We start from the raw sequence: 18,561 nt of genomic DNA, 5'->3' as shown, positions 1-18,561 counted from the left end.
CAAGACTGAATCAGGAAGAAATAGAAAATATGAACAGACCAATCACAAGCACTGAAATTGAAACTGTGATTAAAAATCTTCCAACAAACAAAAGCCCAGGACCAGATGGCTTCACAGGCGAATTCTATCAAACATTTAGAGAAGAGCTATCACCTATCCTTCTCAAACTCTTGCAAAATATAACAGAGGGAGGAACACTCCCAAATTCCTTCTACGAGGCCACCATCACCTTGATACCAAAACCAGACAAGGATGTCACAAAGAAAGAAAACTACAGGCCAATATCACTGATGAACATAGATGCAAAAATCCTCAACAAAATACTAGCAAACAGAATCCAACAGCACATTAAACGGATCATACACCATGATCAAGTGGGGTTTATTCCAGGAATGCAAGGATTCTTCAATATACGCAAATCTATCAATGTGATAAACCATATTAACAAATTGAAGGAGAAAAACCATATGATCATCTCAATAGAGGCAGAGGAAGCTCTTGACAAAATTCAACACCCATTTATGATGAAAACCCTGCAGAAAGTAGGCAACTTTCCTCAACATGATAAAGGCCATATATGACAAGCCCACAGCCAACATCATCCTCAATGGTGAAAAACTGAAAGCATTTCCACTAAGATCAAGAACAAGACAAGGTTGCTCACTCTCACCACTCTTATTCACCATAGTTTTGGAAGTTTTAGCCACAGCAGTCAAAGAAGAAAAGGAAATAAAAGGAATCCAAATTGGAAAAGAAGAAGTAAAGCTGTCACTCTTTGCAGATGACATGATACTATACATAGAGAATCCTAAAGATGCTACCAGAAAACTACTAGAGCTAATCAATGAATTTGGTACAGTAGAAGGATACAAAATTAATGCACAGAAATCTCTTGCGTTCCTATATACTAATGATGAAAAATCTGAAAGTGAAATTAAGAAAACACTCCCATTTACCATTGCAACAAAAAGAATAAAATATCTAGGAATAAACCTACCTAAGGAGACAAAAGACCTGTATGCTGAAAATTATGACACTGATGAAAGAAATTAAAGATGATACAAATAGATGGAGAGATATACCATGTTCTTGGATTGGAAGAATCAACATTGTGAAAATGACTATACTACCCAAAGCAATCTATAGATTCAATGCAATCCCTATCAAACTACCAATGGCATTTTTCACAGAACTAGGACAAAAAATTTCACAATTTGTATGGAAACACAAAAGACCCCGAATAGCCAAAGCAATCTTGAGAATGAAAAACGGAGCTGGAGAAATCAGGCTTCCTGAGTTCAGACTATACTACAAAGCTACAGTAATCAAGACAGTATGGTACTGGCACAAAAACAGAAAGATAGATCAATGGAACAGGATAGAAAGCCCACAGATAAACCCACACACATATGGACATCTTATCTTTGATAAGGGAGGCAGGAATGTACAGTGGAGAAAGGACAGCCACTTCAATAAGTGGTGCTGGGAAAACTGGACAGGTACATGTAAAAGTATGAGATTAGATCACTCCCTAACACCATACACAAAAATAAGCTTAAAATGAATTAAAGACCTAAATGTAAGGCCAGACACTATCAAACTCTTAGAGGAAAACATAGGCAGAACACTCTATGATATAAATCACAGCAAGATCCTTTTTGACCCACCTCCTAGGGAAATGGAAATAAAAACAAAAATAAACAAATGGGACCTAATGAAACTTCAAAGCTTTTGCACAGCAAAGGAAACCATAAACAAGACCAAAAGACAACCATCAGAATGGGAGAAAATATTTGCAAATGAAGTAACTGACAAAGGATTTGTCTCCAAAATATACAAGCAGCTCATGAACTCAATATCAAAAAAACAAACAACCCAATCCAAAAATGGGCAGAAGACCTAAATAGATATTTCTCCAAAGAAGATATACAGACTGCCAACAACACGTGAAAAGATGCTCAACATCACCAATCATTAGAGAAATGCAAATCGAAACTGCAATGAGGCTAGCAATGTCACGCCGGCCTCTGCTGCCACAGGCCTGCCCCGCACTCCGTGACCCTTCCTACCCCCCCCCCCCCCGCCCGGCCTGAGTGAGCCAGAGCCTCCGAATCAGCGGCTCCTTTAACCCCGTCCTGTCTGAGCAAAGAACAGACGCCCTCCGGCGAACTACACGCAGGGGTGGGGCCAAATCCAAAGCTGAGCCCCTGGGAGCTGTGAGAACAAAGAAGAAAAAGGGAAATCTCTCCCAGCAGCCTCAGAAGCAGCAGATTAAAGCTCCACAATCAACTTGATGTACCCTGCATCTGTGGAATACATGAATAGACAACGAATCATCCCAAATTAAGGAGCGGTGTGGATGAAAGGCTCTTGGTGCTGCAGACAGGAGTTAGTGTTGTGCCTCTGAGGTGGGAGAGCCAACTTCAGGACACTGGTCCACAAGAGGCCTCCCAGCTGCACATATATCAAACGGTGAAAATCTCCCAGAGATCTCCATCTCAATGCCAGCACCCAGCTTCATTCAACGACCAGCAAGCTACAGTGCTGGATATCCTATGTCAAACAACTAGCAAGACAGGAACACAACCCCACCCATTAGCAGAGAGGCTGCCTAAAATCATAATAAGTCTACAGACACCCCAAAACACACCACCAGACGTGGACCTGCCCACCAGAAAGACAAGATCCAGCCTCATCCACCAGAACACAGGCACTAGTACCCTCCACCAGGAAGCCTACACAACCCACTGAACCAACCTTAGCCACTGGGGACAGACACAAAAAACAACAGGAACTACGAACCTTCAGCCTGCAAAAAGGAGACCCCAAACACAGTAAGATAAGCAAAATGAAAAGACAGAAAAACACACAGCAGATGAAGGAGCAAGATAAAAACCCACCAGACCTAACAAATGAAGAGGAAATAGGCAGTCTACCTGAAAAACAATTCAGAATAATGATAGTAAAGATAATCCAAAATCTTGGAAATAGAATAGACAAAATGCAAGAATCAGTTAACAAGGACCTAGAAGAACTAAAGATGAAAAAAACAATGATGAACAACACAATAAATGAAATGAAAAATACTCTAGATGGGATCAATAGCAGAATAACTGAGGCAGAAGAACGGATAAGTGACCTGGAAGATAAAATAGTGGAAATAACTAATGCAGAGCAGAATAAAGAAAAAAGAATGAAAAGAACTGAGGACAGTCTCAGAGACCTCTGGGACAACATTAAATGCACCAACATTCGAATTATAGGGGTTCCAGAAGAAGAAGAGAAAAAGAAAGGGACTGAGAAAATATTTGAAGAGATTATAGTTGAAAACTTCCCTAATACGGGAAAGGAAATAGTTAATCAAGTCCAGGAAGCACAGAGAGTCCCATACGGATAAATCCAAGGAGAAATATGCCAAGACACATATTAATCAAACTGTCAAAAATTAAATACAAAGAAAGCATATTAAAAGCAGCAAGGGAAAAACAACAAATAACACACAAGGGAATCCCCATAAGGTTAACAGCTGATCTTTCAGCAGAAACTCTGCAAGCCAGAAGGGAGTGGCAGGACATACTGAAAGTGATGAAGGAGAAAAACCTGCAACCAAGATGACTCTACCCAGCAAGGAACTCATTCAGATTTGATGGAGAAATTAAAACCTTTACAGACAAGCAAAAGCTGAGAGAGTTCAGCACCACCAAACCAGCTCTACAACAACTGCTAAAGGAACTTCTCTAGGCAAGAAACACAAAAGAAGGAAAAGACCTACAATAACAAACCCAAAATAATTAAGAAAATGGGAACACACATATCGATAATTACCTTAAATGTAAATGGATTAAATGCTCCCACCAAAAGACACAGACTGGCTGAATGGATACAAAAACAAGACGCATACATTTGCTGTCTACAAGAGACCCACTTCAGACCTAGAGACACATACAGACTGAAAGTAAGGGGATGGAAAAAGTATTTCATGCAAATGGAAACCAAAAGAAAGCTGGAGTAGCAATTCTCATATCAGAAAAAATAGACTTTAAAATAAAGACTATTAGAAGAGACAAAGAAGGACACTACATAATGATCAATGGATCGATCCGAGAAGAAGATATAACAATTGTAAATATTTATGCACCCAACATAGGAGCACCTCAATACATAAGGCAAATACTGACAGCCATAAAAGGGGAAATCGACAGTAACACATTCATAGTAGGGGACTTTAACACCCCACTTTCACCAATGGACAGATCATCCAAAATGAAAATAAATAAGGAAACACAAGCTTTAAATGATACATTAAACAAGATGGACTTAATTGATATTTATAGGACATTCCATCCAAAACAAAAGAATACACGTTTCTCAAGTGCTCATGGAACATTCGCCAGGATAGATCATATCTTGGGTCACAAATCAAGCCTTGGTAAATTTAAGAAAATTGAAATTGTATCAAGTATCTTTTCCGACCACAATGCTATGAGACTAGATATCAATTACAGGAAAAGATCTGTAAAAAATACAAACACATGGAGGCTAAACAATACACTACTTAATAACGAAGTGATCACTGAAGAAATCAAAGAGGAAATAAAAAAAATACCTAGAAACAAATGACAATGGAGACACAACGATTCAAAATCTATGGGATGCAGCAAAAGCAGTTCTAAGAGGGAAGTTTATAGCAATACAATCCTACCTTAAGAAACAGGAAACATCTCGAATAAACAACCTAACCTTGCACCTCAAGCAATTAGAGAAAGAAGAACAAAAAAACCCCAAAGTTAGCAGAAGGAAAGAAATCATAAAAATCAGATCAGAAATAAATGAAAAAGAAATGAAGGAAACGATAGCAAAGATCAATAAAACTAAAAGCTCGTTCTTTGAAAGGATAAACAAATTGATAAACCATTAGCCAGACTCATCAAGAAGAAAAGGGAGAAGACTCAAAGCAATAGAATTGGAAATGAAAAAGGAGAAGTAACAACTGACACTGCAGAAATACAAAAGATCATGAGAGATTACTGCAAGCAACTCTATGCCAATAAAATGGACAATCTGGAAGAAATGGACAAATTCTTAGAAAGGCACAACCTGCCAAGACTGAATCAGAAAGAAATAGAAAATATGAACAGACCAATCACAAGCACTGAAATTGAAACTGTGATTAAAAATCTTCCAACAAACAAAAGCCCAGGACCAGATGGCTTCACAGGCGAATTCTATCAAACATTTAGAGAAGAGCTATCACCTATCCTTCTCAAACTCTTCCAAAATATAGCAGAGGGAGGAACACTCACAAACTCATTCTACGAGGCCACCATCACCCTGATACCAAAACCAGACAAGGATTTCACAAACAAAGAAAACTACAGGCCAATATCACTGATGAACATAGATGCAAAAATACTAGCAAACAGAATCCAACAGCACATTAAAAGGATCATACACCATGACCAAGTGGGGTTTATCCCAGGAATGCAAGGATTCTTCAATATACTCAAATCAATCAATGTGATACACCATATTAACAAATTGAAGAATAAAAACCATATGATAATCTCAATAGATGCAGAAAAAGCTTTTGACAAAATTCAACACCTATTTATGAGAAAAACCCTCCAGAAAGTAGGCATAGAGGGAACCTACCTCAACATAATAAAGGCCATATATGACATACCCACAGCCAACATCATTCTCAATGGTGAAAAACTGAAACAATTTCTCTAAGATCAGGAACAAGACAAGGTTGCCCACTCTCACCACACTTATTCAACATAGTTTTGGAAGTTTTAGCCACTGAAATCAGAGAAGTAAAGGAAAAACAAGGAATCGAAATTGGAAAAGAGGACGTAAAACAGTCACTGTTTGCAGATGACCTGATACTATACATAGAGAGTCCTAAAGATGCTGCCAGAAAATTTGTAGAGCTAATCAATGAATTTGGTAATGTAGCAGGATACAATATTAATGCACAGAAATCTCTGGCATTCCTATACACTAAAGATGAAATACCTGAAAGAGAAATTAAGGAAACACTCCCATTTACCACTGCAACAAAAAGAATAAAATACTTAGGAATAAACCTACCTAAGGAGAGAAAAGACTTGTATGCAGAAAACTATAAGACACTGATGAAGGAAATTAAGACAATACAAACAGATGGAGAGATATACCATGTTCTTGGATTGGAAGAATCAACATTGTGAAAATGACTATACTACTCAAAGCAATCTACAAATTCAACGTAATCCCTATCAAACTACCAATGGCATTTTTCACAGAATTAGAACAAAAAGTTTCACAATTTGTATTGAAACACAAAGGACCCCAAATAGCCAAAGCAATCTTGAGAAAGTAAAATGGAGCTGGAGGACTCAGGCTCCCTGACTTCAGACTATATTACACAGCTATAGTAATCAAAAGAGTATGGTACTTGCACAAAAACAGAAATATAGATCAATGGTACAGGATAGAATGCCCAGAGATAAACCCATGCATATGGCCACCTTATTTTTGATAAAGGAGGCAAGAATATACAATGGAGAAAAGACAGCCTCTTCAATAAGTGGTGCTGGGAAAACTGGACAGCTCCATGTAAAAGAATAAAATTAGAACACTTCCTGGCACCATACACAAAAATAAACTCAAAATGGATTAAAGACCTAAATGTAAGGCCAGACACCATAAAACTCTTCAAGGAAAACATAGGCAGAACACTCTATGACATAAATCACAGCAAGATCCTTTTTGACCCACCTCTTACAGAAATGGAAATAAAAACAAGAATAAACAAATGGGACCTAATGAAACTTAAAAGCTTTTGCAAAGCAAAGGAAACCATAAACAAGACAAAAAGACAACCCTCAGAATGGGAGAAAATACTTGCAAATGAAGCAACTGACAAAGGATTAATCTCCAAAATATACAAGCAGCTCATGAACTCAATATCAAAAAACAAAAAAACCCAAGCCAAAAATGGGCAGAGGACCTAAATAGACATTTCTCCAAAGAACATATACAGATTGCCCACAAACATGAAAGGATGCTCAGCATCACAAATCATTAGGGAAATGCAAATCAAAACTGCAATGAGGTATCACCTCACACCAGTCAGAAAGGCCCTTATTAAAAAATCTACAAACAATAAATGCTTGAGAGGGTGTGGAGAAAAGGGAACCCTGTTGCACTGTTGGTGGGAATGTAAACTGATACAGCCACTATGGAGAACAGTATGGAGGTTCCTTTAAAAACTAAAAATAGAACTACCATATGACCCAGCAATCCCACTATTGGGCATATACCCTGAGAAAACTATAATTCAAAAAGAGTCATGTACCACAATATTCATTGCAGCACTATTTACAATAGCTAGGACATGGAAGCAACCTAAGTGTCCATTGACAGATGAATGGATAGAGAAGATGTGGCACATATATACCATGGAATATTAGCCATAAAAAGAAATGAAATTGAGTTATTTGCAGTGAGGTGGATGGACCTAGAGTCTGTCATTCAGAGTGAAGTAAGTCAGAAGGAGAAAAACAAATACCATATGCTAACACATATATACGGAATCTAAAAAAAAAAAAAAAAAACGTTCTGACGAACCTAGGGGCAAGACAGGAATAAAGATGCAGACGTACAGAATGGACTTGAGGAGATGGGGAGGGTGATAGGTAAGATGGGACAAAGTGAGAGAGTGTCATTGACATATATACACTACCAAATGTAAAATAGCTAGCTAGTGGGAAGCAGCCGCATAGCACAAGGTGATCAGTTCAGTGCTTTGTGACCACCTAGAGGGGTGGGCTAAAGAGGGTGGGAGGGAGATGCAAGAGGGAGGGGATATGGGATATATGTATACATATAGCTGATTCACTTTGTTATATAGCAGAAACTAACACAATATTGTAAAGCAAGTATACTCCAATAAAGATGTTAAAAAAAATAAAAATAAATTGTTATGTGACATTCAAAAAAAAAGGAAACAAAAAACCAAAAACAAAAACAGTGAGAGGGGGCTTCCCTGGTGGTGCAGTGGTTGATAGTCCACCTGCCGATGCAGGGGACACGGGTTCGTGCCCCGGTCCGGGAAGATCCCACATGCCGCGGAGCAGCTGGGCCCGTGAGCCATGGCTGCTGAGCCTGCGCGTCCGGAGCCTGTGCTCCGCAACGGGAGAGGCCACAACAGTGAGAGGCCCGCGTACCGCAAAAAAAAAAAAAAAAAACAGTGAGAGGGATAATTTAGTGCCATATAAATAATTTAATTTCATCTTTGTGTCTCTATATCAAAGAGCAGATTTCACAAGATTGTGTGTATTTCACTCTGCCCGTGTTATTATACATGCATAATGCCATGGTTAAGAATATTCAGACATTGCTATTTTAATTCTATCACCTCTAGTGTCCTTTTATTTTTTCTTAATTTACATTTTAATTTACATATAGTTAAATTTATTTTTTTCCGTTTTGAGTTCTTTGAGCTTTGACAAATGCCTAGAGTTGTGTAACCATAGCCTGCATCAAGTCATACCCTTCCATTACCCCCAAAATTCCCTTGTGTTGGACTTTGTAGTCAACCCTTCCCTCTCAGTCCTCGGCAAAGATTGATCTTTCTATTCTGGCAGTATTGCCTTTTCCAGAATGTAATATAAATGGAGTAACCCAGTGGATAGCCTGTAAATCTGGCTTTCTTCCCTAGTATAATGCACTTGAGATGCATCCATGTTTTGTATGTATCAATAATCACTCCTCTTCATTGCAGAGGAGTAGTTTATCCTGCTTTTATTGCTTGAGTTAAGTGTTTATCCATTCGTCAGTTGAAAGACTGGTTTGTTTCCAAGTTTGCTACTCTAAATATTCACATATAGCCTTTCATATGAATATATATTTTCATTTCTGGAGTAAATTTTTTTTAAAATTGCATTGTTTTAAAATTTTTATCCTGTAGTTTATCAGGTGAAATGCAGAAAGCTCAGACATAAAGAGGACAGCTGTGAGAATAGTTAATTAAATTTGTTCATTTTCCCCTTCGCTCTGTCCTGTGGCAACCTTTTAAAGCTCTCCATAATTGACCTCTGATTTCCTTTAGGCTTAACCCCCCGTCTCTTTTAGAAATAGAAAACTATAAGACATATTTTTTTTGTACTCAGCAGTTTTATTCCTAATAGCCAAAAAAATGGAAACACCCAAATGTCCAGCAACTGATGTGTCATATCCATATATGATATGTGTCATATCCATATAACAAAATGTTATTTGGCCATTGAAAGGAATGAAGTAGGGCTTCCCTGGTGGCGCAGTAGTTGAGAGTCCGCCTGCCGATGCAGGGGACACGGGTTCGTGCCCCGGTCCGGGAAGATCCCACATGCCGTGGAGCGGCTGGGCCCGTGAGCCATGGCCGCTGAGCCTGTGCGTCCAGAGCCTGTGCTCTGCAACGGGAGAGGCCACAACAGTGAGAGGTCCGCGTTCCACAAAAAAAAAAAGAAAAAGAAGAAAGGAATGAAGTACTGATATATGCTACATCATGGATGAACTTTGAAGAGATTGCTAAGTGAAAGAAGCTAGTCACAAAAGGCCACATGTTCCATTTATATGAAATACCCAGAAAAGACAAATTCATAGAGCCAGAAAGCATATTAATGGTTGCCTGGAGCTGGAGGAAGGGGGGAAAGGGAAGTGTCTGCTAATGAATATGGAATTCCTTTTGGGGTGATGCAAATGTTCTGGAAGTAGATAGTAATAACGATTGCATGACCTTGAGACACATATTTTTAAATTCAGCCTCGGCTAGAAATTGTAGTTGAAGGCAAAGGACATGTCTCAATCTGCAGTTTATTGGAGAACTTCAAGAAAGTAGACCCTGTAGACAGCTGCTCTGAAGAGACAAGACTGAACCAGTCATTTTGTCTTATTCAATAAGAGTAAAAACTGGAGAGTATTTAGAAGACATTTACTTTGAAAAACTTGTGAATGTAAATATTAAACTACATTAGTGACACCATATTGTCAGATATATACATATTCTGTAAGTTGTTTTCACATTTTTTTCTATCGAGTTATGATTGTAAGAGTTCCCTTTAAATCCTGTCTTAAGTAATTAGTGTTGTCTTACATAACCCTAATCTTGTGGCTAAGCTACCTTTAATTATTTGTTATGGAAACATTAAATTTACTCATTATATGTTCATTATAGGAAACTAAATTTGTTACAATATTGTTTTGTACCATACTAAGTTTAAATAAGCTGCTATAAGTGACTCAGATATGTAGTGACCCAAATGAGAGAAATTTATTTTTCTCTGGTAATAGTCCAGGGGTAGGCAGATAATCTAGGCAAGTAATAGACTCCATTCCATGGGGTCATTTGGGTATCTAGGCTCCTTCTCTCTTGTTGTTCCATAATCATAGAACAGGAATAGGAATCAGTAAGCTTTTTCTGCAAAGGGCCGGATGGTAATTATTTTAGGCTTTGTGGGCCATACAGTCTCTATCATAACTTCTCAAGTCTTGCATTGTAGCATGAAAGCAGCCATAGACATATAAATGAGTGGGTATGGCATTATTCCAATAAAACTTTATTTACAGAAACAGATGGCAGGCCACATCTAGCCCATGGGTTAAAGTTTGATGACTCTTGTCCCAGAGTCTGATCTTCGTGTTTGAAGCTCCATTCATGCCCTGGTTTGTGGGAAGGGATAAAGAGGCAGTGAAAGGCAAGACATTACTTACAAGTGGACACATCATTTCTGCTAACATTCTACTGACCAAAACTTAGTCACATGGCCACATCCATCTAGTTCCAACTGAGGCCTGTGAATGTCTCTACCTGGGCAGTCATGTACCTAAGTAAATAGTGGGGGTTTGCTTATCAAAAGAAAGAAGAGAGTGGATATTGGGGAACAATTATTAGGCTCTGTTGCTCACCTCAAGTTGTAATACACAGCTAGCACTGTGGTCTTTAATGATTTATAGCTTCTCTGAATCATTCTGGAACTTAAATCTGTGATTGTCTCTGCTTATTAGTCAGAGGTATTCAAGAACCTCTCTCTCTCCATTTTCTCCCTATGAGCACCAGCAAAATCAGAATCCCAGTCAAGCCAGAGCCTGAACAAAAGCCGAAAGACTCACAGAAGTGGTCTACATTGAAAGGAGAAAGAAGATGTGCAGAGGTAAGAGACCACAGCTCCAGAAAGGAACAGAAAAAGATGGAGAAGGTTGTGGCCTTAAGACTTTCCAGTTCCCATGAGGCCTAGGTGCTTCCTGCTTTGAGTTCTGTGCATCTTCCTTGAACTCCCTTTGTGCTTGAGCCTCCTCAGGTGTCTGACAGGTAAAGTTTTTGAAAAATTGCATGTCTAAAACTGTTTTTATTCTATACTCATATTGATGGATAGTTTGGGGATGAAATTCATTTCTCCTCTGTAGGTTGAAGACATTACTCCATTTTCATCTAATTTCCAATGTTGAAGTCAAGAAGTCAAAAGCTTTAGCTTTATCCTTAGTGATCTAAAATGCCACAAGTATCTGCCTTGATGTGATCTTTTTTTCAACCATTTTGCTGGGTTCTCAGTGAACTTTTTAAATTTGAAAACTTTTATCCTTCAGTGCTGGACAATTGTATTCTTTCTCTGATAGTTTCTTCCCCTCCATTTTCTCTTGTTCTCGCTTGCTGTGGCACCTATTAGACTGATGTTGGACCTCCTGGGTTGATCTCTTATTTTGTTTTGTTTTCTCTCCTATTGTCTATCTCCTAGTCTTTTTGCTCCACTTACAATTTAAAGTTGATGGTATCCTCAATTTTAAGTTCCAACCCTTTAAATTTTTATTTGCTATCTTATTTTTAATTTCTAAAAAGCTTTTTTTGCTGTTTCTGAATATTCCATCTTTATATAGCATCTAAGTAATTTTATTATGGATAGCATACCTTCTTATTCCAAAGTATTCTGCTGCTGCATTGCCTCTGCTTCCTCTGGGAGGTTTCTCCTTGATTATTTTGCTTTTTGTCTTAGATGTTGGAGGACATCCTCAAATATCTGGATGTCCCATGGATTTCCATTTCATGCTCTCATTTTAAATAGTCCAGGTGACATTATCCCCATTATAAGAGTGGGAAGCCTGAAGCTCTCTAGGACAGCTGACCATGCAGAGGGGAGCTGAGCCTGGCACTTAGCCATCTCATTCTTAGTCCAAGCTAAGCCCACTGTATAATGAAAGCACCTGCTGAAAGTCAGTGCCCTGAAAATGTCTGCAGTGTCCCTAAGCAAGAATTAGTCTTAGGCCACTTGCTTAAAAGCTGCTCTAGAAAGAAAATTCACTCGAAGAAGGCTCTTTCTATGTTTATTCTTTCTCTAGAGGCAGCATTCATAGGACAAGAATAGATTTGTCTCTAGCAGAGAAACCCAAGGATGGGTCACAAGATGTCCTGTTTAGCAGGAAATTCCTTTGGGGGGTGACCAGAGGCTGAAGTTTCTAATTGCCAGAGCAGCCCAGAGTGGCTTCAGGATGGGTAGGAGAGGTTCTCTGGCTGAGACATCTCACTGTAAGTGGAGAGGAGATGGTCCAGCTTGGAGATGCAGATACTGCAGAGAAAACCCTTGTAAAGCATGGAAACTTCCTCACACTGGACAACAGGGCTATTTAGGTGGAACAAGACCAGCATATACATTTCTTTAACATTAATAGAGATTTTCTTCTTCTTAAAGACAAAGAACCAACAATGGTAAAGCAGGAATTACCCAGACAGAAGGAATAACCCAAACCACAGTTCCATTCTCCGAATTGGCAGAGCTCAGTAAGGAGGGAGAAGTTGACTTCGTGCAAAGTTTCAGTGTTTCACCAAAAATTAAAGAGACCAGATAAAGGCAACCCAATCCAGGAGCTATGGCAGCTGAGATGAAAATAAACAAGAAAGCTTCAGGTTCTAGGAAGAAAGGATGACAACATGTCAATTTTAGGATTGTTGATTACATGGAAACCACTGAAAGCACAGATATTTTCATTCGGTGTCCAAAACACCTAGGAACAAAAACCTTTTAAAGTATGAAATTATCTCCCAGGAGAATATGATGTGAAACACGTCCATTTCCGGTTCCACAGTGCACTTGTCCATGCAACTTTCTGCCAGAGTAGGATAGACACAAATGCCCATTAGACCTCTTTGGGCTTGCTTCCAGCAGAGGAAAATGTTCTGGGTGAAATGGCATGCCAGTAAACAGCACTGGACTTGGCTTTTATTCATCCTAAAGAATTGGGGTGGGAAGTTGCTTTCATTTCTTAGCATAAGCTACTGCCCTGGGCAGCCAAAAAGGAAATAGGAGGGCGGTGAGCTGGAAAGGGTCTCTAAGTTCTGGTCCCATTGCTGTCACTAACTAGGTCTTATTGGGCAAGTCACATAATCACTCACAACCTGTTTCCTTATTTATAAAAGGAGACAGTTAATAGTTCAAAGCCTTTTTTCACCTCCAGTTGATCTGGGAAGCTTTGAAAGAATACAGATGCCTGGGACTGAATCAGAACTTCTGGGAGTCTAGGTTTTTAAAACTCCCCCAGTGGTTCAGATGAGACCACTCCATAGGCCAGTATTTTAGGAGTAATTCAACAAGATGTTCAAGATCCCTTCCAGTTCTAAAATTTTCTGATGGGAAGGTAGAGAAGAGAAGGTCAGGGAGAGGTGCTCTTCTGTGCCACAGAGCACCAGCATCTGCATCACCTGGGAACTTGTTAGAAATGCAGACTCCATGGGGAGGAGCTCAAGATGGCTGGAGGAGAAGGAGAGGAGCTCACCTCTCCCCCTGCAAACACATCGAAATGCAGGCTCTTGGGCCCTATTCCAGAAGTTCACTGAATTCTAATCTATACGTTAATAGGATTCCCAGTGATTCATAAATTCATAAATACATGAAAGATAGCCCTGATCTATTCTACATAATCAGGAGTGAACCTGCCTACCTATATGCCAATGGGTCGTTTTCCTGCCCAGTCTCTGTGGCTTGGCCAACCCAGGAACACAACACAAGGGAAACATGCGACTTCAGGCGGTAACTCTTACTGGGGGCCATGCTCCTCAAACAATGAGATTTTAGGACATTGCCACCTCACTATAAGTCCCCTTTCAAACTGGTCATAAATGCCTGTGAAAGCAAAAGTGAGGCCAAAGGGAGAGCTAGGCTGTGTGTGTGTATGAACATGTATGTGTGTGAACATGTGTGTTGCGTTATTCTTCCAGTTGTCAACCAGATAAAATTCCCCAGAAGAATTTCTAGAAGTGAGGTTGACAGCGTTGAGGAGAAGGAAATTTTAACTTGTGTTTGACTGCTAGTCCTTGATTATGGCGGGGGGAAATAAAATATATTGCAGCTCGCTTTCTCAGACGTTTGCTATTCTTACCCACATCCTGTCTTGAGAGTTGATCCCCAATGGAAGAAAAAAAAAAACACCTCCACACAGAAAAGACCTATTTCTGCTCTTCGGGGAGGGAGAGAAGTCTGATTGACAAAATTTGGATAAGACATGTAAAAGACAGAATTTAAAAACCAGGAAGCAGGAAGCGGGTGAGGCCAGGCGCCGGGAGGCTGCGGCGGCGGCCCCAGGAGCTGCGGATCTGTCGCTCCTGGACAAAGGCCCAGCCACCTGGCGCCACGAGCAGTCCTAGCCTGGGCGCACGGCTGGGAAGCATTCCGCGCCCCCCACCGCGACTAACAAGGTGTTTCCACAAAGCAGGCATCCGGCTCATCGCACCTAACCCAGCAACTCAAATTCACCACCCCAGAGTCCCGCCACCATATCAAAGACGAGTTTCAGCTGCTGCAAGCTCAGTACCACAGTCTGAAACTCAAATGTGACAGGCAGGCCAGCGAGAAGCTGGAGATGCAGAGTCATTATGTGACGTCAACTACAAACTGGCATTTTCCATTGGCAGTTGCCATCGACCCCTACAAGGATTAAATCATGCGCTGCTGCAGCTGCTGACTTTCAACACCCCCTGAAAGGAGTTCAGGTGGAGAGCAGAAATGAGGCACTGGGTGCTCTGGGAAAAACTGGCAGAACAGGCCTTCAGATAGTTAGATATTTTCAGGAGACAATTTTACGGGCCCAGATCCTGTATCTCCTCGTATTTAGAAAAGCACTAAAATCCTTCACGGTGACAACTGCTCCTTGTGAGTAGCAGTAACCTTCACGAGACTAGCAGCAACCTTCTGCAGAAATATGTGCTTGATTGCCTGTATCCCCTTCACCAAAATCACATGTATACTGACCTTCCCGCCTGCCTCTCTGAAGCAGTTTCTCAGAGCTCTCTGGGATGCTGTCTTCCGGGCAGCAGTCCTCATTTTGCTCCAGATAAAACTTAACTCGCAACTCTCACGTTGTCCAGCGGGCCTCTCACCGTTGTGGCCTCTCCCGTTGCGGAGTACAGGCTCCGGACGCGCAGGCTCAGCGTCCATGGCTCACGGGCCCAGCCGCTCCGCGGCATGTGGGATCTTCCCGGACCGGGGCACGAACCCGTGTGCCCTGTATCGGCAGGCGGACTCCCAACCACTGCGCCACCAGGGAAGCCCCATTTTTTTTTTTTTTTAAAGTCGACAGTGACGTACTACGAAATGTCCTACAGCTTGAACATGAAGACGCACAAGCAGGCTGAAATCTTCAAGAGGCTGAATGGGATACGTGCCTAGGTCCGGCCCTACATTCCTCAAGAGCAGAGGGCCAAGAAGGGCGCTGCTCCTGAGCTGAACCCCATCAGCCGACAGCAGCTCCAAGCCCACCAACTGTCCCAGCTGCGGACTCTGGCCCAGCCCCTGACCCCACTGCCTGGGAGGCTGCAGCCCCCTTCGCTGCTGGCAGCTAGCGCAGACACCTGCCTCCTCTCGCTCTCTGTGCTGGGTTCCTCGGCCCACCTCTCCAAGGAATACAAGAACGGGCATGATAGTGACACCCACCAGGAGGATGATGGCGAGAAGCTGGATTAGCGGGTGGCTGGGATGTGGAGGATGGAGTACAAAGGGGAGTCGGACACAGAGAGAGAGGAAGGTTCAGCTCAAGACACATTATAGCTCGGGATTGGCTAAACTCTGGTCGTATTTATGGTAGCCGCCTGCTGGGGCCCTCACCCTGCTTGTGTGCTACCCGCTGGCTTTGCTCCTACCCCCGACTCCCTGCCTCCCTCTTCCTCCCCTTCAGCCTCAAAGGGTGAATACCTGCTCATACCACAGATTAGGCAAGCTGAGGCCTGGAGGTGCAAGTGGGAGGCCAGTTCAGAAGGGAGCAGAACCTCAAGAGGTCCAACACCACCTGCACTTCCCCGATTCACACACGTGTAACTGACAGTCCTCCTGCCGGCCCCTCCGGGCACAGCTGGCCTCCCACCCTGACACTGCATGCAAACACAATGCTAGCTGCCCCTCCCCGCCCTGGCCGTCCCACATCTCCCCCTCCCGCCCACTCAGCCTCCACTAGTTCCCGATGCCCATGCCCACCTGGTCCTCCCCCCTCACCCACGAAAGAAACAGGGGCTGGGGACAGCAAGCTTAGCCCCCAGAGCAGGGTAGGGTGGGTGACAACCCAGAATTCCCTTTCTCCCCTTCCCGAATAAAGATGAGGATGCTCTAAATAAATAAATAAGTAAATAAAATAAAAATAAAAACCAGGGGGAAAATGATTCAAAAAATCTTCCCAGACAGAAGAAAATCTATTGCTATTTTTTTCTTAAGAAAAAAGCTCCTGGGAACTTCCCTGGTGGCGCAGTGGTTAAGAATCCACCTGCCAATGCAGTGGACACAGCTTCAAGCCCTGGTCCGGGAAGATCCCGCACGCCGTGGAGCAACTAAGCCCGTGCGCCACAACTACTGAGCCTGTGCTCTAGAGCCCGCGAGTCACAACTACTGAAGCCCGCGCACCTAGAGCCTGTGCTCCGCAACAAGAGAAGCCACCACAATGAGAAGCCCGCACACCGCAATGAAGAGTAGCCCCGCTCACTGCAACTAGAGAAAGCCTGCGTGCAGCAACGAAGACCCAATGCAGCCAAAATAAAATTTAAACATTTTTAAAAAGCTCCCAGTTTCATCCTTTTATGGCATTCCACTGAAATAAAATTCTTAAGAGAAGCCCTAAGCCCCATAGGTGTTGCAAGAGTGGTGTTCATTACAGGAAACAGATGATGTCCTTTCTATGAATGCAACTATTTCTTCTGCTGCTTTGAAGATGTGCCATTTTTACTTTCTCTTCCAAGCTAAAACTGAACTGTTTATGGGAATTTTTTCATAGTTATTATTCATAGAAATTATTCCTGACATAACAGAGGAACGATGTCTATAACACGCCCGGTTTTGTAAAAGAAAGAAATCCTTGTCTAAGAAGGGTAGCACTTTTTTATCTCTATACCTATAAATCAAATCAAAATTTGGCAGTCTTGCAAATGGGCTTCCAGGTTGCCTGGCCCTAGGACTGAGGACAAGAAAAAGGTTCTGCCCAGGTCCACACACAACCTCTACCCTCCAAATCCACCACACATATCCCTCCACTTACATTACCTCCACTTACATTCTTGCTTCCTAAGGATAGGTGAGCCAGTGGCCATTCAAAACACTAATATTGATATAACTTTCTCAGATGATTATCTTTGGAGATTGAACAGACTGGAAAGTTTGGAGAGGAGATTGGAGGGGGAGGGACTGAGTTACAGGCATGAGACAGACGGCATTCTGCAGCAGACACCCTGAAGGTAGGGGTCAGCTTTGGACAGTAGAAAGGCAACATGATAGTTTGGAGATTCGAGGGTCAAGGAATAGGGTTCATGCAAGGCAGGAGAACCCTACAGAAAGGTTAGAGAACATCAAGTTCACACTGCACTTTATCTCAGTCTTTTGATGGCTGACCCAAGCCCCTCCTCTGTATGTACATGGTAGATTGCCAACCCTATCCTAGGCCACTTTTCCTAAGTGACACTAAGCAGTGTAAGGAATAGAGATGTGAAGAAAGACCCTTACCCATGTCCTGACTTTCATAGGATCCAAGCCTCAACCTTGGCTGCATTCTCTTTTCTCATTTCAGGTTTTATTTTTTTAATAAAGAAAAATCTAAGTTCTACACTGTTAAATATGTGTTACACATATGTACGTGTTTAAACAGGAGCATTCACATCACATTGACGTGTGGAGGTCATGACTCTTCCTACCATCTCTCTAACATATACACATTTCTCACAAACAGAATAACCAATAAAAGATTTTGCAATCTTTGAATATTTCATGAGTCAAGAATGTCTCTACCTCTTGGGGCTGCCCATTTCACTACTTGGCAGCATTTTGAAAAGATAACATCTCTCCCCTCATATTGAATGTAAATATGTTCCCATGTAGCATTTCCTTTTTGATCCTCATTCTTCCCTCTGGCTCCAAACAATAAATTTAATTTTCATTCTATGACACAACCCTTCAGCTATCTGAAGAAGGCCATCAACTCCTCATAGGACTATCTGTCACTGGTCAATGCCTTAAGCTATATTTGTTCACATGCCCAAATGAAGGAAATGATTAAATCATATAAAATTTCTCATAAAAC

General features: G+C 41.5%; 1 pseudogene across 1 annotated transcript; it reads left to right on the top strand.

Moving 5' to 3' along the window:
* Nucleotides 1-14,027: 14,027 nt before the first annotated feature.
* On the top strand, nt 14,028-16,220 carry LOC307182319 (TLE family member 5-like; annotated as a pseudogene). Its single transcript has 3 exons — nt 14,028-14,042; nt 14,708-14,886; nt 15,588-16,220. The product of its transcript is annotated as a TLE family member 5-like (transcript).
* Nucleotides 16,221-18,561: the final 2,341 nt, after the last annotated feature.

The sequence above is a fragment of the Stenella coeruleoalba genome, assembly GCF_951394435.1.
Source record: "Stenella coeruleoalba genome assembly, chromosome: 2".
NCBI classification, from domain to species: Eukaryota; Metazoa; Chordata; class Mammalia; order Artiodactyla; family Delphinidae; genus Stenella; species Stenella coeruleoalba.
The sequence above is the reverse complement of the archived record's forward strand: the minus strand, read 5'-3'. Positions and strand labels throughout refer to the sequence as shown.